The sequence below is a fragment of the Amborella trichopoda genome, chromosome 12 (assembly GCF_054954075.1).
Source record: "Amborella trichopoda isolate Santa Cruz 75 chromosome 12, AtrichopodaSantaCruz75HAP2 v2.0, whole genome shotgun sequence".
NCBI lineage: Eukaryota > Viridiplantae > Streptophyta > Magnoliopsida > Amborellales > Amborellaceae > Amborella > Amborella trichopoda.
In genome coordinates, this window is record NC_142347.1 from 13,974,353 (window position 1) to 13,989,720 (window position 15,368).

Here is a 15,368-nt window from a genome sequence, read left to right on the forward strand (position 1 = left end):
TTCTCACATGCGCGATATCGGTAGTACTGTGCATGTCTCTCTTTCTCTCTCTTCTTTCTTCTCTATCTCTTGTTTAACCAAGAGAGGTTGAGACAACATTGCCATGGTAGTCTTATCATCTAGCAATATTGTCGTTGAGTCGGTCTTAGTTACCGTGCCCACCTTATTGCCACGATAGGCTAGCCATTGTGCCAGGCTGGCTGATGATCGTTTTGACGTCTAGTGGTATTTCTGTTGTGCTGGTCTGGTTATCGTGCTAGCCTTGCTACCACGCCTGATCAATCACTTGCTGATCTAGCTGCTTGTTAGTCTCGTCACCTAGTCAAAATTCCTCTGATCTACCCATTTCTTCTTCTTTCACTTATCCTCTTACCCTTTCTTCTTTTAGATGTGCACGTCGATGTACATTCGCTCATAGACAAGGTGGGGTCTCTTTCGGCCCACTTGTCTCGTTAAATTAACTATAGTGTGTGATTGTAGAAATAAGAGAATACAGGGCAACGGAGGTGATTTCGAACTAGTTCTACAACTGGAGGGCTTTCTTCGTGATCTAAGAGGCCACCCACGTGAGCCAGCCTGAGTAAGTCTCGAACCCACCTTAAATTCCTCTCTCATCGGTTAGTATACCTACCCTCGCTCCTGATCGAGGTTCTCGAGAGAGATCTCAAAGTCTCGGGTTCCCCTGAAACTTGAGACGCGTGCTGCCCGATCATCTAGATCCGGAGGGCGAGATCGAGGCACCTAACCAGCTTGGCTACTCCACTAGGGACTTACTACCCCTTCGTCAGGTCATTCTTGTTTGGCTAGATTTTCCTTTGTTTTTATGTTTTCACACATCACATGGCTACTAGGTTTCTTAACTCGTTCATCTGAAACGGGGATTTTTTGATCCCCGCATTTGCAAGCATTCCCCGAGAACAAGTTCCTCGAAATTCGTTCCCATCCTTCCTTTTTAGCAAAGACCTAGTGTCTAACTCCTAGGTCTTGATCTGGATTGGCGTGAGAAAGGACTTAATGGTCCTTAACTCCCCATCTCCATGTCTTGGTTCTGCTACCACTCACAACATGCACCCTATCACCGGCAAGTCACTTGTCGATCGCATTGCTGAGGTACGTCCGAAGGCTGCCCAGTCCCTTTCTGCAAAAGGCAAGCAAGTTGTCGTTTCAGTGGATCGCCGCAAGGCTACCCCCGACATTCTTGCACCACCACTAGTCTCCATCCTTAGAGGCTCGATACATCGAGACGGAGACCCTGAGGCCTCCACCTCTGGCATGCACCATAAGGCTTGTGGGTCATCCAATAGAGCCACACCTTGGGGCAACCCTTATGCTACTTCGAGTCAACATCCAAAATCAAGCCTTCTAAGGTCAGGTCCTGCACATGTTGTGCATTTACATCCCACCACTTGGGGCAATGCCATCCTTGCATCACCTTGAGTACCTGGAAGACGACCCCCTCGTCCTCCTACTGAGCACACACTAGCGCACCTTGTAAGGGATAGGCTTCCACCTGTTATCTTACAAACACCTGCTCACGGTTCTCGGCCCCCTAAGGTCAGACCACTTGCTCGAGCTCGGGCAGACCCCCAAGTCACCCATGATTCTTCTTCAAGGGGAGCACATGCGTCGTCATCACAGACATCCCCTGGCTCTCGGCTCAGGCATCCTCATGAGTCAACACTGCTTTTGCCTGCTCCTCCTTCTTTGAGCAAGCACCTTCAGCCTTGATGCTCGAAGACCTTCCCCAAGAGTACCATCTTGAACCAGACCCGTCATCTTGGTCATGCCTCTGAAGCTCACAAGAGAGTTCGAGGCAAAGACCTGATGAGAGACCAAGTCCTTCATCCTTCCCGGCCTAGAATGATCCCAGTTCCTGGTCCACACACGTTGCTTTGCTTAATGAAAACAACTCTTTCTTGCGTAAGAAGGGCTGGCCAGTCATAGTCTCGATCGCAGTTTTGGCATGAGGTCCATTAAAACCTCAGAGCTAAACGCGATAGGGGTCTACAAATTCTGACTAAGAAAGCAACCAAGAAGGTCGGTGCAACCAGCTCTGAGGACCCTCTTCACTTGATCCCCTTCTGCGCTCTTCCGATGACATGACCTGAAGAAGAAGTCCATGAACCCCACACTGTGGTTAGTGTTGTAGAGATGACCCAACCACTTAGCAATCATAGTCCCAAGACCATCGAGAACTGGTCCAAACGCGATCAGCGTACAAGACTCAAGTCTAATAGGGGCATGCTAACCCTTTGCTGACCTATCTACCGCGTGTGACCCGTCAAGCATGGAAACCCTCAACTGTAGCTAACACTAACCTCCCTGGAGAAACAGTCAACGTAATGGTTGTAAATGAGCCTTGCGACTCTTAAGAAGAACGCATGAGTAAGTTCGAAGACACGGTGCTCGCAATGTTGGAGAAGATTGATCGCATAGATGCTGCAAGACAATCGACTAACCATGAGGTCAATCCCCATCATTCAGATGATGCACCTTCAAGGCAACCTCTTCCCTCTGCCTCACAAGACAATTCTGTCCCTCATCCCGTCTCACAGGCAGACATTGATGCTATGGTGACCCATAGCTTAAAAAACAGACAAATCTCAAGAATACAGGGTGCAACGCCTTACCCTTCATACATTGACCAGGTGTCGTTTCCCTCAGAGTACAAGAAAGAGAAGTTTCCCTTATTCAATTGAACCACATCCCAGAACTAGCATATCGCCCACTTCCAAGCAGCATGTCGAGAGACAACGGTTGATGGTAGACTCCTTCTTCGTCACAACATTCCAGTGGTATGTTCAGCTTCCCCCAAACTCAATACATACTTGGGGGGAAAAATTGTTCCGCCAACGTTTCTATGAGGTTGAGAGAGAGGTTCAAACCATCGAGCTTCTCACCATGACCTAAGATCCTGATCAGCTTGTGGATCAATTAATATCAAGGTGGAGAGGCTTGGTAGCTCGCCATTCCAATCCCATGCTTGAGAAGGAAGCGGTTCAAACCTGTGTACGGAACATGCAACCTAAAATTGATCTAAATGTTGAGGCCTCAAATCTGACTTTCATGTTAAAGCTGATCTCCAAGTCAGTTCGCATAGAAAGTTTATCACGCCACCACAGTGGGTCACAACAACAGTTTGCGAGCTCAGGCAACAATCAGGGCAATGGTAGCTCTCGAACTAATACTTAGGGCAACCAACCAAAATGAGTGATCAATGCAGCCGTCATGGTCAGCGATCCAAAGAAGGCTCCCTCCCAAACTTTGGCTCTCTTCAAAGGGGTAAACACAGTAAAAGCCCCTCAGGCAGGCAAACAACAACAGTCGTACAATCGAGTACCCGGCACTTGCGAACCTTAATCAAGATGATTATTGGGTCCCTGCATTACTCCGAATTTTACTGGAACAAAACATGATCGAGCTCCCAGAAACCAAGTTCCCTGACCAAGCCAGACTCGATACCCACGCGAATCACTGTGCTTATCATCGGAGGATAAACCACCCCACAGAGGATTGCTTTACTTTAAAAGACATTATCGAAGCCCTAATTCAAAAGGGTCAGATAAAACTTGAAGAGTTGAAGGAGGCATTCGGGGCAGCAGAGGCCTCCCACGCAATGACAGTCAAAGAGGAAGATGAAGCGCCTGATCTCCTTCGAGTCTTGTTCGTTATGATGCTTCAAGAAGGTCTCATCACATCAAAATCGACACGACAGCCTTGATGGCTTGCTCAGGGAACTGAGAACCATTGGTGCCCGTACCATCAGATATGGGGTCACAACGTGAGCGAATGCTCCAGTTTCCATGATATAATCGTAAAGAAAATACAAGGATGCCAAGAGTCTTACAACGTTCCAGAAGGAGATCCCTAAACCATTGCTCCACCGGTATGAGAGGACCTCCCGACATAAGTCCTGAGTAATGATGATTCAGATCCTGCTGAACCCTCGACCTCTCAGCCATGGATAGTTCATCACGGGTGAAGCAGACTTAAGTCCTTATAGCGAGAAGCAGTTCGCCAAGCTAAGGCTGTTCATAAGCCTAGCGACACGAATCAAGTACTTCCGATAAAAACCAGGAGAAGGCAAGCCCCAAGGGCTGCTCACTTGAGAAACATGACAACTCAACCACTAGTTGAGCAGGAATTTCTTAGGCCTCTTCCCCCACTGCCAACTTTATTAGACTTTGTCCTTAGCGCGATCATCCTTCCTTCCTCATCAGATCAAGAAAATGTCCCCGTGCCATCCTCTCCTCAGAGCACGTCCAATGAGGGTGACGACGTTGAAAGCACTCCCCAACAGTCTGAGCAGGGGAAAGACCTAAAAGACTCCCTGCACACGACCAATTCTAGTGTTGACACAAAAAGCTACCCAAATCGGTCTGATGAGGGGAACGACCTTAAAAGTTCCTCACTTACTGACCTTTCTCCTCCTTCTTCTTCTCATCCTTCCTCTTCTATGTCTCTTGCAGGTACAACCTTGAAATGTTCAGACTTCGAGGCTCTTGACAGAGAACTTGGAAGAACCAATATAAGTAGGATGCAACGAAGGCAGTTGAAAAAGATGCTGGCCCAGGCAGCTGGATTTTTTACAGTTGATGCTGCCTTGGTAGCTAGAGCCAAGGCACAACCATCTTTTTCCACTGAGAAGCACAAGATGTAAAAACCAAAGAAACCCCAGTGGCCCCTTGAGCCTGACTTTGAGCATAGGCTAGGAGAATCTAGAGGGCTGAAGTTCTATTCTTAGGAGGAGTGCCACATGGTACAAGTCTATGAAGTATCATCCAGTGGAGGGCAAACACTATAGCCACCCTTGCAAAGACCATGTGATTCATATGAGGGCGTTTCTCGTCCCACAATCGCTGAATCTCAACTTCCCTGTAACCTTCAAATTAAACTCTCGACTGGAAATGGGACCCGCTGCATATTTGAGGAGTCATGCCCAAACAAGCTCTGAGCTTCCCCTGGGCTATGAAAGATAGCCTTTTGACCTGCAATTCTCATCAAGAAGGGGCATATTTTCTCCCCTGAGCTTTGACTCCTGACATAGGTGGAAGGGAAGTAGGCCCCTAGCCACCCATACACATAATGGATGGGGAATGGAGTCTTAAAACCTCCATGAAAGGCTTCTCCCCCCGACAATGCCATTTACCCCCCTTCTTTCCCTTTGTAGGCTTTCCCCCTGGAGATAGCTCCCAGTCCATGTTAGATATTGCATAGAACTGGTTGAGCAAAAGCATATTGGCGTCCCCTCTCCATATCACAAGCCACTTAGAGAGTGCCTGGTCGGATGTCATCTGCCCCTCCAGGAATAACAAATTTACATAAGAATGAAGCAAGGTAAGCGGCCAAGAAGACATAGTTGTCACTAGTCTCAGGTTGATAGATGGGAGGTGTCTCCTTAGCAACTGCCTTCCCCTTCTTTCTTAAAGAGCCTCGACTATCCTCAAGGGAATCCCTACAATAGGATTTCACCCATTCGGTGAAGGTCACTTGACCGTTGCTAGATTTGGAATGAAGTGATTGGTATATCTCAAAAACTTTCTGAAGATTGGCAGGAGGTTCCTCGCCTCCTAAGAGAGCACCACCAAAGATGACTGAGTTCTGAGGTACGAATTCGTCATACATGGCCCTGATAAGCGGAAGGCTTCCAATAAAATGAAGATACAGTAAAGAGATCCTTGCTTCCCCATGCCCAAGGAGCCAAGTGTTTCTAACATGACTCCATGACTCCCGCAGTACCTTGACAATATTGGAGCACCGATCATAATAGCTAGTGGAGAACTGAACTGTTGCTAGCAAAGAAGCACGTTCAAGAATGTATCTGAATGACCCCATCACTTGGATGGTCCAGGAATAATATCCTTTCAAATATTGGTGCTCATATAAGTCATTTGGTCTTCACCATTCTCTTACCCAAGGTGGGTAAATTGACATTGGAGGCCACATTCTCATGTATACACTGAAGGAGAGCCTTCTTCAATACTGACATTATCGTCATCGTCCCCCCGGACTTTAAAGAAAACAGGGTCGGTGACAAACGTGATGCTGAGAGGCCACTCTAGCTTACATAATGCATCAATGAGCCAAATAGGCTTGCCCCTCGCTAGACTTTCATCAGTAAATTCACTGGTGTCAACCTCTCCTCCCTTCAGAAGGTTCTTCACATTAGGGATCCTGAGAGAGGGCTCGACCATCTTATCGAGATTAAAGACCTACTCCTATATGGAAATCACTAAGGCACAGGATAGTGTCGGCTCTGTTTCTTAAAAGCCCACTGCCGGCTGTGTTTGCTAATGCCTAACGCCGACTATGCTCACTAACGCTCAGCGTCAGCTGTGTTTGCAAATACCAGTGCCGACTGTGTTCACAGATACCAGCGCCGGCTAGGTTAACAAATACCAGAGCTGACTGTGTGCTCCAAATACCAGTGCCGACTGAGTTTGCCAACACCTAGCGCCGACTGTGTTTTCAAAGGACTATCGCTACTCATGTTCAAATCTCCTACACATGCCATAGATCCTTCACGTGTCACCTCGAGCCCCGCTGCGCCACCTAACAATTTCCACCACGACGTGGCTTGACGCACGTCCTCGCACGTATGGACTGACAACCGTCTACTTCTCAGTGACCCTTCGTCTCCAGGTGACTGTTCGTATCCCACGACCTCTCTGTTCCCCGTCGAAAAATCCCCTCTTCCGTTGGAATTCCCGGAAAACAACTATAAGGCCTTTCCCCTTCTAGCACACTGCCGGAAACTACTAGAAACATGGCGGAAGTCCTCAGGCATCCCTCTGCTGCAACTTCAACCCCTTTTCCCCTTCTCCAAGAGACAAAAAACTGCCATCAGAGTCTCTAAATCTCCCTAGCAAAAACCCCTTGATTCCCTCGCTACACTTGCTAGAAAACTCCCGCAACTTCACAAAAACACAGTGTTCTTTCTGGTGCTGTTTCCTGCTTGCCGGCAAACTTCTGCAAAATCTTACTCGTAGCTCCTTGCACACATGCCTGAATGGTAAAATGCCTTAGCTGTTTTGACCTTTGATAAAAACGGTATAAATGGGGTTTACTCCCTTATATAGGTATAGCTTCCCTGAAATGCCCCCCACAAATTAGGACTGCCAGTCACGTCCTAGAAGGCCAAATGACTATGGCCCAGATTAGGTTAGGCTCGGACCCCAGGTATGAATGAAAGTCTACCGTTGCTCATGAAAACTCTAGCAAACAGGGACCAAGACCGGGTCGGACTCGGGCCCAAGCCCCGAACACTAACCCGTACCCAGCGCCGGCTATGTTCTCAAAGACCCAGCGCTAGCTGTGTCCTCAAAAGAACCAATGCTGGCTGTGTTCTCCACTGTGCACGCTACCACTGCTTGTGTTGTCGTCTCCTGTGCTAAAATTGTCATGTACGTGTCAATGCTTCTACTTCTCAAACCTGCTATCGTGTGTGTTACACTCCTCATGCTAGCGCCATGCATGTTCTAGCACCGCACGTGCCATAACTTGGTCATCATTGTGTGTGTCCTATAGTATCCCTAGTCGAGTTGCATCTAGGCCGTTCCATCTAGGCCATGACTGGTCATCCTCAATAGAGTTAGGAGCAGACCACTGTCCTTCATCCCCAGTAGGAATTATACCTGTACTGCAGCTCATTGATCCTCAGCGGAGTTAGGGTCGTGCTTACCCCTTTAATCCCCTATGGGTCAGTCTCACACCAAGCTATCCTACCTCAAGGAGTTGGGTTACTTTTCATGAGCCTATTCCCCATGGAGTCTCATTATTCACCCCAGGGAGTCATCCTTGTCCTTTAATCCCTAGTGAAGTGTTCTTTTCTACCTAAGACCCCTGCTATCATTTTACCCCCAGGGAGTAAAATTACTATCCACAAACCTATTCTCCATGGAGCTTCACCTACATGGCGACCTACACAATGGTCCGTGCTGCATGACCTTAAACTGCACAGCCTTGGTCTAGGTGCATGACCCTAAATTGCATGGTCCAAACTATATGACCTTAAACTATAGAAGAGTTCTAGTTGCAGGACCTTAAACTGCATAGTCTTAGCTACAGGACTTTAAACTGCATAGCCCCGATCCAAACGACATGACCGTAAACTATAGTCTACGTCCTAGCTGCATAACATTAAAAGGCTTAGCACCATGGTCCAAACTATGTGACCTTAAAACTGTAGTAGAGGTTTAGTTGCACTACCTTAAAGTGCATGGTCCTTGTTGAATGATTCTAAACTGCATAACCACAGTCCAAGCTATATGACCTTAAACCATAGTGCACGTCGTGGCCGCATAACGTTAAACTGATTTGCACAGGTCCAGGACGCATGACCTTAAACTTGCCCCTACAATATGCGCGCACGCCCTTTACGTGCATCTTCATGCACGCCTTCCCCAACCGACCCATTCGTGGGCGCACCACCTTCATTACGTCCCCAGTGAATCCCTTCACTACCATTCATCATCCCCCAATGAGTTTCACCCATGCTCACAAAACGACAAGTCATCCCGTCATCCATATTTGCCGTCAGTTAGTGGGTCACCACTTTTCGACCTACCATTCATACATTATCCATCTTTCATAGGTAACCTCGTGCCATCCTCCCAAAGTGAGCTAAAACCACCACCATCCTCACTCCATGGCATCCACAAACTGCCGTCCATTACAATCATGGTCTAGCTGTATGACTTTAAACTATAGTGCATGTCCTGGCCGCATGACGTTAAAAGGCTTTGTACAACTCCCGAAGGCATGACCTTAAACATGCCTTCATAAAATAAAAAAAATAAATAAATAACGGGCATGATGTATACCTGGACAAAGGAATGACATGAGTAAAAATGACAGACGGGCATGGTCACGAAACCATGAGTAAGAGAGTTTTGTGAAAATAAAACCCGGGCACAGTGAAAATCGGAAAGGGCACCATGAGTAAAAAAAAAAAAAAAAAAGGTGGACATGACCGAAAGGGCATGAGTAAAAGAACCCCAAATAAATGAATTTGGTGAAACCTGTCTCCACAGCACTGCTTCCCAAGTTCAAGTGAAAATCCGCAAAGGACGCTTGGACCGATAAGCATGTTGATGCAGCGTTCACCTCAACAGGCAGCTTCAGCCTACACTCAAAGAGAAAAATCCCTGGTGTCACAATACCAGGACAAAAAAATATGAGCTTCAAGGAAAAGATTCAACATTGCATGGATCTCCTCGGCGTTCAAGTAGTCCTATGGCTAGGAAGGAAATTTTCCGAATGTTATCCTTCTCACTTCTCTTGAAGCACAACATTCAGTGGGGCAAGTTGTTTGAAGACATTTTTCAGCACCTTAATCCCTGATATGGAATAAAAGAGGAAGCTGGTCAATAAAGCCTCGACATACAGTAAAATTCCCATCAGTCTTAGAATATCCTCAGAATGGCTCATACCCTTCCTAAGCACTCCAAAAGGCCACCTGTTAAGTTTTGTCGCAATCCGACATGTTTACGGCAATGCAGATAAAGAAAATTTTTTGAAAAAATCAGCCTCTAGCACCCTGAAATGCACCCTGTAATTAAAACTATATTTTTGGTGCGTCAAACGATTGTAAAACCACCGCTATTGGATCCGACACGGTCGAAACCCTTGTGGGTGAAGTTTCGACTTAATCAAGCACTCCAAGACATAGTTATGGGTAAAATTCTTTTAATTCAATTAAATTGTAATTTTCATCAATTTAGGTAGTTTTGGGGCGTACACCCATGTTTGGGCCCAATTCTATAAGTACATGCTAAACACAATTGTCAAAGGACCGTTGATTCTTTTAGCTCATCAATAAAATTTGAGAGTTTTTCACATTCAAATTGTAGGTACGCCTTGAAGAGAGAGAGAAGAGTGAGAAGAAAAGGGCTGATAGCTTTCGAAAAGGTAATTTTCTCTCTCCTCATCTTTTCTCTCTTTCTCTCTCCTCCTATTTTCTCTCTTTCCCTCTCCTCTCATACCTCTCTTTCTCTCTCCCCTCATCTCTATCTGTCTTATTCTCTGAGCTTCTTTATTCACCTTCCTTCTTTTTCTTTATCTTTCCTTCTCTTGTCTACTCTCTCTTTGTTCTCTCTCCTTCCTCTCTGTTCATGCATGGCGAAGTCCATTGCCTAGAATGATGTCTTATTGCTTAAGGGACACGAATAGTTAGCCGGGCCTTAACCCGAGTGGTAGGCCGGGCCTTTGTCAAAGTCTCTTTGTCTTCCCTTCAATCATGGACGATGGAAGCACATCGCCATCCATGCTCTCTCTCTTTTCTTAATCTTCTGTCATGGATGGCGGAAGCACATCACCGTCCATGTTCTCTCTCTCTTTTCTTTATTCTCTGTCAAGGACGGTGGAGGCACATCGCCACCCATGCTTTCTCTCTCCTCTTAATCTTCTGTCATGGACGGCAGAATCATATCGCCGCCCATGTTTTCTCTCTCCTTTTAATCTTTTGTCATGGATGGCGGAAGCACATCACTACCCATGTTTTTTCTCTTCTCTTAATCTTCTATCATGGACGACAGAAGCACATCGCCGCCCATATTTTCTCTCTTCTCATTCCTATGTCATGGATGGTGGAAGATCATCGCCATCCATGTATTCTCTCTCCTCTCTTACTCCCCTATCATGGGTGGTGGATGCTCATTGTCGTCCATGTTCTCTCTTTCTCATTATTCATCTGTCATGGACGGTGGAAGCTTATCGTCGTCCATATCTTCTCCCTCTTCTTTCATTCCTCTGTCATGAATGGTGGAAGCTCATCGCCGTCCACGTCTTCTCTCTCTTCTCTCATTCATCTGTCATGGACGGCGGAAGCTCATCGCCGCCCATGTCTTCTCCCTCTTCTTATTCCTTTATCATGGGTAGTAGAGGTTCATTGCCGCTCATGTTTTCTCTCTCTTCTGACTCTTTTGTCATGAACGGCAGGAGAGCTCATCGCTGTCCATGTTCTTTCCTATCTTTTGTCTCATCGCCGCCCATGTTCCCTTGCTCTTTTCTCTCTCTATCTTCTTCATTCTTTTTCTTCTTTCTTTCCTCTCTCCCTTTTTCCTTTTCTCCCTCATTGCTCAACTCGTCTTCTTCTCACATGTGCAACATCGGTAGTACTATGCATGTCTCTCTCTCTCTCTCTTCTTTCTTCTCTCTCTCTCTCTCTCTTCTTTCTTCTCTCTCTCTCTCTCTCGTTTGACCAAGAGAGGCTGAGACAACATTGCCATGGTAGCCTTGTCGTCTAACAGTATTGTCGCTGAGCCGATCTTAGTTATCGTGCCCACCTTACTACCACGATAGGCTAGCCATTGTGCTAGGCTGGTCGATGATCGTTCTGACGTCTAGTAGTATTTCTATTTTATCGGTCTAGTTACCGTGCTCGTCTTGCAACCATGCCGGGTCAATCGCTTGCTGATCCGGCTGCTTGTTAGTCTCGCCACTTAGTCAAAATTCTTTTGATCTACCCCTTTCTTCTTCTTTCACTTAGCCTCTTACCCTTTCTTCTTTTAGATGTGCACATCCATGTACATTCGCTCATAGATAAGGTGGGGTCTCTTTCGACCCACTTATCTCGTAAAATTTACCATACGTGTGTGATTGCAGGAATAGGAGAGTACATGTCAAGGGAGGCAATTCCGAACAAGTTTTACGACTGGGGGGCTTTCTTTGTGATCTAAAAGGATGTCCACGCGAGCTAGCCTGCGTAAGTCCCGAACCCACCTTAAATTCCTCTCTCATCAGTTGATATACCTGCCCTCGCTCCTAAGCGAGGTTTCTAAGAGAGCGATCTCAAAGTCCCGGGTTCCCCTGAAACCCGGGATGTGTGCAGCCCGATCATCTAGATCCGTAAGGTGAGATTTGAGGCACCTAACTAGTTCTGTGACACTGTAAATTTCCAAGAACCTGCATGTTTTTGTACTAAGTACTTAAATAGCCAAATGAGGTCTAAAAGACCTCAAATCACTGTCATTAGAAAGATGCATGAGTCTACTACCATCTTCATTTTAAACCATGCTAAGATTCTTAATGAATGAGAAGTTATGCCCTAAAATGTACAGACATGTCACTTTTAACAGATTGTACTGAATTTCAAACTGTCACTACTGTTGTTATTGGTTTTGACTAACCAAATGAAGTCCATTTTTTTCTAAAGTATCTCCATTTTAAAGATCTCTGAGTAAACTTGAAGTTTCATGAGAAATTATTTCTAAATTCCTCCTAGATTGAATGTTATTTGTTTATTAGTGAAGGCATGTCACTGTGGACAGATTTCACTAAAATTCAGAACCATCACTTTGAATGTCATGGACTTTTGAAAGACCAAATGGAGTCCAAATGCAACCTACCCCCAATTGAAAGATATGTGTATTTAGTGTAAAATTGGTTTTGAAACTGTCTTCAAATTCCAAATAGATTAAAAGTTACGACCTTCTTTATGGTCGGACATCACTGTTTAAAATGGTACGAAATGTGAATTGTGAAACTAAAAATGAGATACTGGTATTGTCATACTATGATATTGTTACTATCATACTGTGATACTGCTACTGGCATAGTATGATACTGCTACTGTCATACTATGATACTGCTACTGTCACACTGTGAATATGCCACTGAGATATTGGGAATGTGATATTGATAAGCTAAACTGATACTGACCACTACGCAATGGGCCACCCATTGGTAGTGGATCCTATTATACTGTGAATGTGAAATTGATACTGACTCTGACCCCTATGCAATGTGCCTCATTGGTAGTTGGATTCTACTATACTGACAATTCTTGGTCTGTACCTCGACCCCAATGATAAGACTAGGGTCGGGAGGTGAAACTGGATAATAGGGTGGGTCACTTCCCTCAAATGAAATGAGCACTAGTCACTAGGACACCCAATGGTAGTGTAACGCTCCCTCGCCAGTAGGGCATAAGGAGAGGGTCATGTCTTGCAAGGCCACTGCCTATCAAATACCCTAAAGCACACTGAGGACGTGTGTGTGTGTGTGTGTGTGAGGCAATTACAAAGGGTGACACCCACTTGTCACTGTCCTCCCTCCTGAATGAAAGTAGAGGTTCAATGGTACATGATTTACTTGACCTGATCGATGAAACTTCTATTTCAGGAGTAGGCTTCTCTAGCTCTCACTGCGTGAAACTATGAACTGTTAGTCTTACTGTTTGCTTAAAACGAAATGATTTATGATTTATACAGTGCATGTTTTTTATTATTGAACTGTGTTTATCCTTATACGGTGAGAGTATTAAAGAGCATAATAGAGGAAACTTTCTTGATATCTCTGTAAATTAGTGAGCACTGTTAACTGCTTTCACTGTTTATAAAGTTGGAATGCAATGGTGTAGATCTACTTATTGGGCTGTTAGCTCATTCCATTTCTTTCCAATGACTGAAGAGTGATATTCTCTGATCTGAAGATCGAGCAGCTGAGCTGTGTGTCGGACGAGTAAAGCTTGGAGTCTGGTGAAGGATTTTGCATAAGCTTTTTCATAATAGGTGTTTGGTGGCAGTGCCACTGGAATGTCTTATGTTAACCTTGGTTTTTTTGGGCCATTAGTGCCGTGAAGTAATTGTAAGGAATTTTGGATAACGAATGTTAATGGAAATGGCTGTGTTTTTGGATTTATATCTGTCTTATTGATTGTATTTTAATTTTCTTCGTGGTTTGCTCTGGATTCCACCTGTATATGTGTTGAGCCACTCCTACCTGAGTGGCGTTCGCCACCTCATGTTGCGGCCCCGCACTCTGTCACCCTCCGGTATGTACGGTATGGGGCCAGGGGGCAGGGTCGTGACACCTAAAGCCATTGAAAGCCACATAATTTCATATTTTGAGGAGCTTTTAGTACCCGAGACACAAGAAGCCACTTTAGTGGGTCCCATGAGTGCAGATTTTCGTCCAGACAGGTACCTTACAAATGAAGAATGTGATGCATTAACAAATGAAATTTCCCTAAAGGAAATTCAAAAGTGCGTATGGGATATAAAATCAAAAAGTGCACTAGGACCAGATGGCTTCGGGGTGGAGTCTTATAAGTTCAACTGGGATGTTATCAAGAGTGATCTCTTAAGTACTCTTAACGACTTCTTTTGTAAAGGAACATTTCTCAAGGCCATTAATTCTACCTTCATATGCCTGATTCCCAAAGTCTCCTGCCCCACTACTATGAAGGATTTCAGACCAATTGGCCTTTGTAATGTCATGCACAAAGTCATAAGTAAGATAGTGGCAAACAAGCTCAGGAGGGTAGGTGATGAACTAATCCATCCTTACCAGGCTACATTTCTCAAAAGGAGGCCAATCACCGATAATGTCCTCATGGCCAATGAACTGATCTCCTTGTGCCACAAGAATTCAGCTAGACTGAAGATGTGTCTTCAATTGGACCTCAGCAGCGCCTATGACAGGGTCTCATGGGGGTTCATATCCAATAGATTACATGCGATGGGGTTTTCAAACATTTTTAAAGTTTGGGTTCAACATTGCATCACTACCCCATCTTTCTCCATCTTGCATAAGGGATCCCCTGTGGGCTATTTCAAGAGTAAGAGAGGCCTTAGACAAGGTGACCCTTTATCCTCATATCTCTTCCTCCTTGTCATGGACTATTTTAGTAGAATGATCGATGCCACTACTACCAATAAATCGCTCCCCCCTCCTTTCCCATCGAGGTGCAATTATGGGGTCACTCATCTATTTTATGCAGACGATGCCCTCTTCTTCAATGAGGCTTCGGCCTCAGTAGCAAGGACCATTAGGCACATCATTGATGATTTTTGTGGGCTGATAGGTCAAAAACTCAATCACCACAAGAACATTGTCATGTTCTTTGGGGTTAGTAGTAGTCTGAGAGAACAAGTGCTTCAAAAACTTCAGTTTGGTTTGGGGGAGCTTCCGGTCAGATATCTAGGACTTCCTCTCTTTCATGGCCCTTGGAAGCATCTACACTATCATAATCTTATTAGGAATACCATTGTTCGGATTGGCTCATGATAAGCATTATCTTTATCTTTTGCAGAGCGACCGCAACTCTTAGGACCAATACTCAATGCTTCTTCCATTTACTGGTTGCTTTCCTTTTGTCTCCATAGTCGTACTTGCACTATGATTAGAAGACTTCAATGCAACTTTTTGTGGGCAGGGATTTCAGAGAATAGGGGTTTGCACTTGGTGAACTGGGATACTATATGTCAGAAAATAGATGAAGGGGGCTTTGGGATTCGTAGACTTCATGACTTTAAAATGGTGGGCATGATGAAGATAGCATGGAGAATCATCTCCAATCCCTCCTCTCTCTTCTCTCGGTTCTTCAAGCATAGGTCCTTTCACCAGTCATCGATATGGACTACTCA